This window comes from Somniosus microcephalus, unplaced genomic scaffold (genome assembly GCF_052327205.1).
Source record: "Somniosus microcephalus isolate GS21.2 unplaced genomic scaffold, FLI_Smic_1.0 scaffold119, whole genome shotgun sequence".
In the NCBI taxonomy this organism is placed as follows: Eukaryota; Metazoa; Chordata; class Chondrichthyes; order Squaliformes; family Somniosidae; genus Somniosus; species Somniosus microcephalus.
The window spans coordinates 387670-398157 of NW_028225306.1; the positions used below are offsets into that span (position 1 = coordinate 387670).

Here is a 10488-nt window from a genome sequence, read left to right on the forward strand (position 1 = left end):
GTTATCCAATGGCGAGCCGCGGCGCTGAGGGTGGGCGGGACTCTAACCCGGGACCCTGTGACTCGGAGGCGAGGGCGCTGCTCACTGAGCCATTGGCTGACAATTGGAGCCGGGCTCCCGCCCCGCCCCTCCACCGTTTGTTGCTCATTCATTGGCCAAGAGGCTGCTGAGTGACATGTGGGTTATCCAATGACGAGCGGCGGCGCTGAGGGTTGGCGGGGCCTAGAAGGACGGGGAGGAAAGCGGCGCCGCCATTTTCTGCCTCGCCGCTCCGGGCGCCCTCCCCTCGGTGCGGTGGTTTGATGGGGCGGGGGGGAGCGACCGGCCGCTGGGGTAATGTTCTCCGCTGCTCAGCGGCGACCCCGATCAGGGCGATGGATGCTTTCCGTCCGGTGGTTGGAGATAATTAAAGCGCCGTTCCCCGCCTACCGCCGCCATTTTCCTCGCAGCCAAGCAGCCCTGCCCGGCCCTCCCGGGCGCTGATTGGACAGCTTCACCTGGCTGCCTCCTGATTGGCCCCTGGGGACACGTGGGTGGCGCTGGGGAGACTACAAGTCCCAGAGGCCTCGGCGCAGAGGTCGGGCTCCCATTGGCTGAGCCCTGACCCCGCCCATTGAGGGCGGCAGACAAGCACTTGACCGAAGAAAGGGGTCAGAGTCCCCGCTGTTGCCACCATGCAACCTGCACTGTTGACTGGCAAAGTGGCCCTGGTGACTGCCTCCACCCGGGGCATTGGGCTGGCCATCGCCCGGCGCCTGGCCCAGGATGGGGCCCGGGTGGTCATCAGCAGCCGCAAGCAGGCCAACGTGGACAGTGCCCTGGGCCAGCTGCGGGCCGAGGGGCTGGAGGTCTCGGGCACCGTCTGCCACGCGGGCAAGCGGGCGGACCTGGAGGAGCTTGTCGGTGGGACACTGAGGCGCCACGGAGCCATCGACATCCTGGTCTGCAACGCCGCTGTCAACCCCTTCGCCGGGAGGACCCTGGACTGCCCGGAGGAGGCCTGGGACAAGATCTTCGAGGTCAACGTCAAGGCCCCCTTCCTCTTGGCCCAGCTGGTGGTGCCACACATGGAGCGGCAAGGTGGGGGCTCCATCGTGCTGGTGAGCTCCGCCGCCGGCTACCAGCCCTTCGCCGCCATCGGGCCCTACAGCGTCAGCAAGACAGCGCTGCTGGGCCTGACCAAGGTGCTGGCCGACGAGCTGGGGCCCGCCAACATCCGGGTCAACTGCCTGGCCCCCGGCATCATCAAGACCGACTTCAGCTCCGCCCTGTGGTCAGATGAGGGCTCACGCCGGCAGTTCGAGAAGAGCATCGCCATGCGCCGGATTGGTGAGCCGGAGGAGTGCGCCGGTACAGTCTCCTTCCTCTGCTCGCAGGACGCCACCTACATCACTGGGGAGACCATCGTGGTGGGCGGAGGCTTTCACTGCCGGCTCTGAGCCGACGGGTCGACATTCGAGCTGGGACGCTCTCGATGCTTCTCAATCCAGCTGCCTTCCGGGATCATTCATCGTTCCCCTCAACTCTGTAATCCTCTGCAGCCCTACAACTGTCTGAATTCTCTGCGTTCTTCCTACATTGGCCCTCTTGCGCATCCCCCACTTCCTTCACCCCTCCCCATCTCTGTAACCTTCTCCGGCGGCCCCACAACCCTGCGCTCCTCTAATTCTGGCCTCTTGTGCATCCCACACTTCCTTCGCCCCTCCATCGACGGCCGTGCCTTCAGCTCTCCCGGCCCTAAGATCTGGAATCCCCTCCCTAAACCTCTCTACTTCTCTCTCCTCCGTTAAGATGCTCATTTAAACCTACCTCCATGACCAACCTGTCCAAATATTTCCTTGTGTGGTTCGGGGTCAAGTTTGTGTCTGGTTGACGCTCCTGTGAAGCGCCTTGGGACATTGTGCTATGTTAAAGGCGCTATATAAATTCGTCATGTTGTATATGTGACTCCAGTCTCGCAACAACATTGTTGACTCTTAATTACCATCTGAAGTGGCCTAGTCAGCAACTCAGTTGTATCAAACCTTTACAACGATGAAGGTCCACCACCACCTTCTTGGGCCAACTGGGGAATGGGGAAATAAATGCCGGCCTTGCCAGTGACACTCATTTCTCACGAATGAACTAATAGAAAAAACTTGTGGCATTGCTTGGCCGAACTTGCCAATTCTTTCTTCGTGTGTCAACTGCAACTGGAGAGCGGTATCAAGATGCCCAGCAAATAATCACAATCAAAGTGTGGATTCTGCAGGAGGTGTCCTGTCAATAAAATCTAGAAACCATTGAACACGATTCCTGTCGTTTTCATTCTCGCAATTCTATCTGGAGATGCAGAAAGAAAAGAACGACTTGCATTTCTATAGCGCCTTTTGTTAAGCAACCTCCTTTCCCCTCTGGCTCACAACAACACGTTTCCAGTAAGCACGAGACTTCGTAGTGGAGTATACGGAACAGACGTTACTGTGCATCAATAAAGGTGATCGGTCATCACAGAGAGTGACTTTACCCGTTTCTGGATCTTTCGAGTACACTCTGGCAAACTGTTGAAAACCATGCTCCTTTATACACCATAATATATTTTAACTACATCAAAGGAAAATGACAAAATAACCTGGCCCAGAAATTCGGGTCTCCACGGGTGAGTACGTGCTGGGTACTCACCCGTAGGCCCAACGGAAGTGCTGGTTTCATGCATGCGTCGGCGGGAAACCTGAGCGGCAGAGCGGGGTATAAAAGTCCCCAGAGACCAGGTAAGGCCTCACAGCATCGGCGGGAAACCTGAGCGGCAGAGCGGGGCTATAAAAGGCCCCAGAGACCAGGTAAGGCCTCACAGCGTCGGCGGGAATCCTGAGTGGCAGAGCGGGGTATAAAAGGCCCCAGAGACCAGGTAAGGCCTCACAGCGTCGGCGGGAATCCTGAGCGGCAGAGCGGGGCTATAAAAGTCCCAGAGACCAGGTAAGGCCTCACAGCGTCGCTGGGAATCCTGAGCGGCAGAGCGGGGTATAAAAGTCCCCAGAGACCAGGTAAGGCCTCACAGCGTCGGCGGGAAACCTGAGCGGCAGAGCGGGGCTATAAAAGGCCCCAGAGACCAGGTAAGGCCTCACAGCGACACTGGGAATCCTGAGCGGCAGAGCGGGGCTATAAAAGTCCCAGAGACCAGGTAAGGCCTCACAGCGTCGGCGGGAATCCTGAGTGGCAGAGCGGGGCTATAAAAGTCCCAGAGATCAGGTAAGGCCTCACAGCGTCAGCGGGAAACTCGAGCGGCAGAGCGGGGCTATAAAAGTCCCAGAGACCAGGTAAGGCCTCACAGTGTCGGCGGGAATCTCGAGCGGCAGAGCGGGGCTATAAAAGGCCCAGAGACCAGGTAAGGCCTCACCGCGTCGGCGGGAATCCTGAGCGGCAGAGCGGGGCTATAAAAGTCCCAGAGACCAGGTAAGGCCTTACAGCGTCGGCGGGAATCCTGAGCGGCAGAGTGGGGCTATAAAAGCCCCAGAGACCTGGTAAGGCCTCACAGCGTCGGCGGGAATCCTGAGCAGCAGAGTGGGGCTATAAAAGTCCCAGAGACCAGGTAAGGCCTCACAGCGTCGGCGGGAATCCTGAGCGGCAGAGCGGGGCTATAAAAGCCCCAGAGACCAGGTAAGGCCTACCAGTCTCCAGTCTGGAAGGAGAGAGGTAAAAAGTAATCCAAGTGTGACGTCACCAGAAAGCGGGTAAGTGATTGGTTGGTAAGTATTTCTCCCTTTTAAGCTTAAATCTCTTTGGTTTATAGTTTCTAAGGTGTGATATTCACCATCTAGAATCGAGGCAGAGGGTATTTAAGAATAATATTAATAAATTTAATTAATTACATAGAATGGGAGATCAGGTGATGTGTTGCTGCTGCAATATGTGGGAGCTGGTGGACACCATTGATGCTCACGGTGATCACATTTACAGTAAGTGTTGGCTGCTCGAGGAATTCCGGCTCCGTGTTGAAGAGCTGGAGTCCGAGCTTCAAACACTGAGACACATCAGGGAGGGGGAGAGTTACCTGGACTCTGTGTATCACGAGGTAGTCACACCAATTAGATTAATTAATTCAGATGTAGTCCGTGGCCAGGGTCAGGATGGTGTGACTAGAAGTGAGGCAGGTACGGGGATCCAGGAGGTAGTGTTGGAGGAGCCGCAGCCCTTGCACTTGTCCAACAGGTTCGAGGCTCTTACTCCCTGTGGGGACGGGAGCAGGGACTGCAGGGAGGATGAGCAACCTGGCCACAGCACCGTGGAGCAGGGGGCCATTCAAGGGGGGGGGAGTTAAAAGAAATGTTGTAGTGGTAGGGGATAGTATCGTTAGGGGGATAGATAGAGTTCTTTGCAGCCGAGAGCGAGAGTCCCGAAGGCTGTGTTACCTGCCCGGTGCCAGGGTTAAGGACATCTCCTCTGGACTGGAGAGAAACTTGGAGTGGGAGGGGGAGGATCCAGTTGTCGTGGTCCATGTTGGTACCAACGACATAGATAGGACAAGGAAGGAGGTTCTGCTGAGGGAGTTTGAGCAGCTAGGGGCCAAATTAAAAAGCAGAACCACAAGGGTAATAATCTCTGGATTATTACCTGAGCCACGAGCGAATTTGGCTAGGACAAATAAAATTAGAGAGTTAAATGCGTGGCTCAAAGACTGGTGTGGGAGAAATGGGTTTTGCTTCCTGGGACACTGGCACCAGTACTGGGGCAGGAGGGAGCTGTTCCGTTGGGACGGGCTTCACTTGGCCAGTGCTGGGACTAGAGTCCTGGCGGATCATATAACTAGGGCTGTAGAGAGGGTTTTAAACTAACCAGTGGGGGGGAAGGTTCCTAGAGAGCAAATAATAAAAATGACAACAGAGAAGGTCATAGACTTAGGTAGCAGTGGGGAAATTAAAAACCAGAGCGTGTCAGGAAGGGGCAGAAGGTATGGAGTAAAAGGTCAAGTAATAAAAAGGGCAAAAGCAGGAACTAAGTCTCTCAAAACATATTTGATACTTCTCTATCTGAATGCACGTAGCATTCGTAACAAAATAGACGAGTTCACAGAAATCACACAAACCTCACTGCAGATAGAGGCCATTTCGGCCCATCGAGCCTGCACCGACACATATCCCACCCGATCCCCGTAACCCCTACACCAACACATATCCCACCCTATCCCCGTAACCCCACGTATTTAATCCCCCTAACACTAAGGGTCAATTTTATCATAGCCAATCAACCTAACCTGCACATCTTTGGAGTTAATGGCACAAATAACTACATATGGGTATGATCTTGTGGCCATTACAAAAACATGGCTGCAGGGTGACAATGCCTGGGAATTAAACATACCAGGTTATTTAACGATCAGGAAGGACAGGCAGGAAGGAAGGGGAGGTGGGGTGGCTATGTTAATAAAGGAAGGAATCACTGTAATACAGAGAAATGATATTGGGTCAAAAGATCAGGATAATGAAACAGTTTGGGTGGAGATAAGAAGGAATAATAAGGGAAAAAAACACTAGTGGGCGTAGTCTATAGGCATCCGAACAGTTGCAACTCTGTTGGACGGAGTATCAATCAGGAAATAGTTGAGGCTTGTAATAAGGGAACATCTATAATTATGGGGGATTTTAACTATCATATTAATTGGACAAATCAAATTGGGCAGGGCTGCCTTGAGGATGAGTTCATTGAGTGTATTAGGGATGGGTTTCTAGAGCAGTATGTAACTGAACCGACCAGGGGGCAAGCAACCTTTAGATCTGGTCCTGTGTAACGAGACAGGATTAATTAAAAATGTCCTAGTAAAGGATCCCCTTGGAATGAGTGACCATAACATGGTTGAATTCCATATTCAATTAGAGGGTGAGAAGGTTGGATCTCAAACAAGCGTGCTGAGCTTGAATAAAGGAGACTATGAAGGTATGAGAGCGGAATTGATTAGAGTGGATTGGGAAAATAGATTAAAGGGTAAGACGATACATGATCAGTGGTGTACATTTAAGGAGTTATTTTACAACTTCCAAAAAATATATATTCCACTGAGAAGAAAAGGGTGTAAAAGAAAAGACAGCCATCCGTGGCTAAGTAAAGAAATTAAGGATAGTATTCGACTAAAAACAAGGGCATATAAGGTAGCCAAATCTAGTGGGAGGATAGAGGATTGGGAAAACTTTAAAAGACAGCAAAAAATAACAAAGATTGATTAAGAAAGGGAAGATAGATTATGAAAGTAAATGAGCAAAAAATATAAAAACAGATAGTAAGAGTTTTTATAGTTATATAAAAAGAAAAAGGGTGGCTAAAGTAAATGTTGGTCCCTTAGAGGATGAGACCGGGAAATTAATGGTGGGAAATATGGAGATGGCAAAAACACTGAATGAATATTTTGGATCAGTCTTTGCAGTAGAGGACACTAAGAATATCCCAACACTGGACAAACAGGGGGCTATAGGGGGGGGGAGGAGCTAAACACGATCAAAATCACTAAGGAAGTGGTACTCGGTAAAATAATGGGACTCGAGGTGGATAAATCACCTGGACCTGATGGCTTACATCCTAGGGTCTTGAGGAAAGTGGCGGTAGGGATTGTGGATGCATTGGTAATAATTTTCCAAAACTCCCTGGACTCGGCAAAGGTCCTGGCAGACTGGAAAACTGCTAATGTAACACCCTTATTTAAAAAGGGCAGTAGACAGAAGGCTGGAAACTATAGACCAGTTAGCCTAACATCTGTGGTAGGTAAAATTTTGGAGTCCATTATTAAGGAGACAGTAACAGGACATTTGGATAATCATAATTTAATAGGACAAAGTCAGCATGGTTTTATGAAGGGGAAGTCATGTTTGACAAATTTGCTGGAGTTCTTTGAGGAAGTAACATATAGGGTGGATAAAGGGGAACCAGTGGACGTAGTGTATTTAGACTTCCAAAAGGCATTTGACAAGGTGCCACACAAAAGATTATTGCTTAAGATAAAAAAATCACGGGATTGGGGGTAATATTCTGGCATGGATAGAGGATTGGCTATCGAACAGAAGGTAGAGAGTTGGGATAAATGGTTCATTCTCAGACTGGCAATCAGTAACTAGTGGTGTTCCGCAGGGGTCAGTGCTGGGTCCCCAACTCTTTACAATCTATATTAACGATTTGGAGGAGGGGACCGAGTGTAACATATCAAAGTTTGCAGATGATACTAAAATGGGAGGGAAAGTAGTGAGTGAGGAGGACATAAAAAACCTGCAAGGGGACATAGACAGGCTAAGTAAGTGGGCAGAGATTTGGCAGATGGAATACAATACTGGAAAGTGTGAGGTTATGCACTTTGGCAGGAAAAATCGTAGAGCAAGTTATTATCTTAATGGCAAGAAACTGGAAAGTACTGAAGTGCAAAGGGATCTGGGGGTCCTGGTGCACGAAACTCAAAAGGTTAGTATGCAGGTGCAGCAAGTGATTAAGAAGGCCAATGGAATGTTGGCTTTCATTGCTAGGGGGATAGAATATTAAAATAGGGAGGTATTGCTTCAGTTGTACAAGGTTTTGGTGAGACCGCACCTGGAATACTGCGTACAGTTTTGGTGTCCATACTTAAGAAAGGACATACTTGCTCTCGAGTCAGTACAAAGAAGGTTCACTCGGTTAATCCCGGGGATGAGGGGATGGACATATGATGAGAGGTTGAGTAGATTGGGACTCTACTCATTGGAGTTCAGAAGAATGAGAGGCGATCTTATTGAAACATATAAGATTGTGAAGGGGTTGGATCGGGTGGATGCGGGGAAGATGTTCCCGATGATGGGTGAAACTAGAACTAGGGGGCATAGTCTTAGAATAAGGGGCTGCTCTTTCAAAACTGAGATGAGGAGGAACTACTTCACTCAGAGGGTGGTAGGTCCATGGAATATGCTGCCCCAAAAAGCTGTAGAAGCTACATCATTACATAAATTTAAAACAGAAATAGACAGTTTCCTAGAAGTAAAGGGAATTAAGGGTTACGGGGAGCGGGCAGGAATTTGGACATGAGTCTAGGTTCGGATCGGTCATGGCCCTGTGGGTAGCGGAGCGGGCCCAGGGGCCGTGTAGCCTGATCCTGCTCCTATTTCGTGTGTCTAATTCTGTTAGATTCAGGAGATGGTTCTGTGATAGTGGATTGGCGGTTAGGATCAGATCAGCCATGATCTTATTGAATGGCGGAGCAGGCTCGAGGGGCCGATTGGCCTACTCCTGCTCCTATTTCTTATGTTCGGTTAAGGGGAGATTAACTAGAATTGTACCAGGGGATGAGGGACTTCAGTTATGTGGAGAGACTGGAGAAGCTGGGATTGTTCTCCTTGGAGCAGAGAAGGTTAAGGGGAGATTGACCAGAATGGTACCAGGGATGAGGGACTTCAGTTATGTGGAGAGACTGGAGAAGCTGGGGTTGTTCCCCTTGGAGCAGAGAAGGTTAAGGGGAGATTTGATAGAGGTGTTAAAAATCATGAATAATTTGGATAGAGTAAATAAGGAGAAACTGTTTCCAGCGGAGGAAGGGTCGTTAACCAGAGGACACAGATTTAAGGTGATTGGCAAAAGAACCAGAGGTGACATGAGGAAACTTATGTTTCCACAGCGAGTTGTTGTGATGGGGAACGCGCTGCCTGATAGGGCGGTGGAAGCAGATTCAACAGGAGCCTTCAAAAGGGGACGGGGTAAATACTTGAACTGAAATAAATTGCAGGGATACAGGGAAAGAGCGGAGGAGTGGGACTAACTGGATTGCTCTTTGAAAGAGCCGGCACAGACTCGATGGGCCGAATGGCCTCCTCCTGTGCTATTCTGTGATTCTATGAATACAGAGAGACAATGTCCCTTTAAATATCGAGGTGTTACGCTGAGGTAAGGAGACACATTGTCCCTTTAGTTACAAAGGAGAAGACAGAAAGGTCACAGACTCTTTAACTGACACCAATACTCCGAGAGAAGAGGATGTGACGGTCGATGTCCCTTTAACTGGGCCGCACATGCCTGTGATTAAAGGCATCGGAAACAGTGGAATCGACCCACCGCAGTCACACTGTGGACACTCTGGTGTGTCAGCGGGTGGGATACACCAGGGAATCCCTTTCCACACACTGAGGTTGACTCTAATGATCGGGAGTCCCAGGGTATCGGATACCAGATAATCAAGCTCACAAGAACACAAATTGTCTCTCCAGACTTTATTAAGAGCGCTGCATAACACAGATCGGGTGATAATTCCCTCAATCTGGAGAATAGAAGTACAGTGGATTCACGCGCGACCTTCTCGAGTCTGTTCCAACTGACAACGGCTTAAGTGGCCTGTTCTTATACACAAGCTTGGTTACCACTCAGGAAATGGGATTGTTTGGACCCGTCTGTTGACCGCTTCCTGAACTCCTGCTAATTCAGGGAATTTAGTCCATCTGTGACCAGACTATAACCACAAGCCCGTCTGGTTATCACACCTATACGGTCCGTGAGGTTATTATCAGATTCACACCCAGACGTTGTGCATTCACTTGTCTGGCACTTCATCCCATAACACGGGTACAGGGGCTCAGTAATGTTTCATTCATCAAAAAAAGACAAAGTACAACAACATACTGGTCAGCTTAACAAAATCTCATCATATTTATGTGGCTATAAATATAAAAGTCACTAATAAATCCAGTAGTGAATTCAGGAGAAATATCTTTACCCAGAGAGTGGTAGAATGCGGAACTCGTTACCACAAGGAGTGGTTGAGGTGAACAGCACAGATGCATTTATGGGGAAGCCACATGAGGGAGAAAGGAGTGGGAGGAGATGTTGATCGGGTTAATTGAAGTAAGGTGGGTGTGGGGCATAAACACTGGCATGGACCAGTTGGGCCAAATGGCCTGTTTCTGTGCTGTACATTCTATGTAACACCATGAACAGTCAAAAGAAGGGAATCATCAGCACAACAGTCTTAAAGATTAAACAGCAGTACAAGAATTTATAAAACATTCATCCATTCCATGTTCATGTCACCCCAGCTGTCTTCAGGGCCCTGCAGTACAGAACAGTGTGAACTCGCTGGTGTTTCAGCAGAGTTGAGGACCGAGTGAATCCCTTCCCACACACAGAGCAGGTGAATGGCCTCTCCCCAGTGTGAACTCGCTGGTGTCCCTTCAGATTCTCGGAGCTTTTAAAGCTCATCCCACAGTCAGAACATGTAAATGGTCTCTGATCGGAGTGAACTTGCTTGTGTTGTTTCAGATTCCCAGCGGTTTTAAAGCTCTTCCCACAGACAGGACATGTAAATGGTCTCTCATCAGTGTGAACTCATTGGTGTGTCAGTAGGTGGGATGACTGAGTGAATCCCTTCCCACACACGGAGCAGGTGAATGGCCTCTTTCCTGCTGTCTCCAGCTGGTGTCCCTTCAGCTCCTGGGACATTTGAAAGCTTTACCCACAGTCGGAATGTTTCACCAGCCTCTCCCCAGTGTGAACTCGCTGGTGTGCCAGCAGATTCGAGGA

The 10488-nt window shown here is 50.0% G+C and overlaps 1 pseudogene; it reads left to right on the forward strand.

The window, feature by feature from the left end:
- Positions 1 to 413: 413 nt before the first annotated feature.
- Positions 414 to 2287, forward strand: LOC147082734 (dehydrogenase/reductase SDR family member 4 pseudogene; annotated as a pseudogene).
- Positions 2288 to 10488: the final 8201 nt, after the last annotated feature.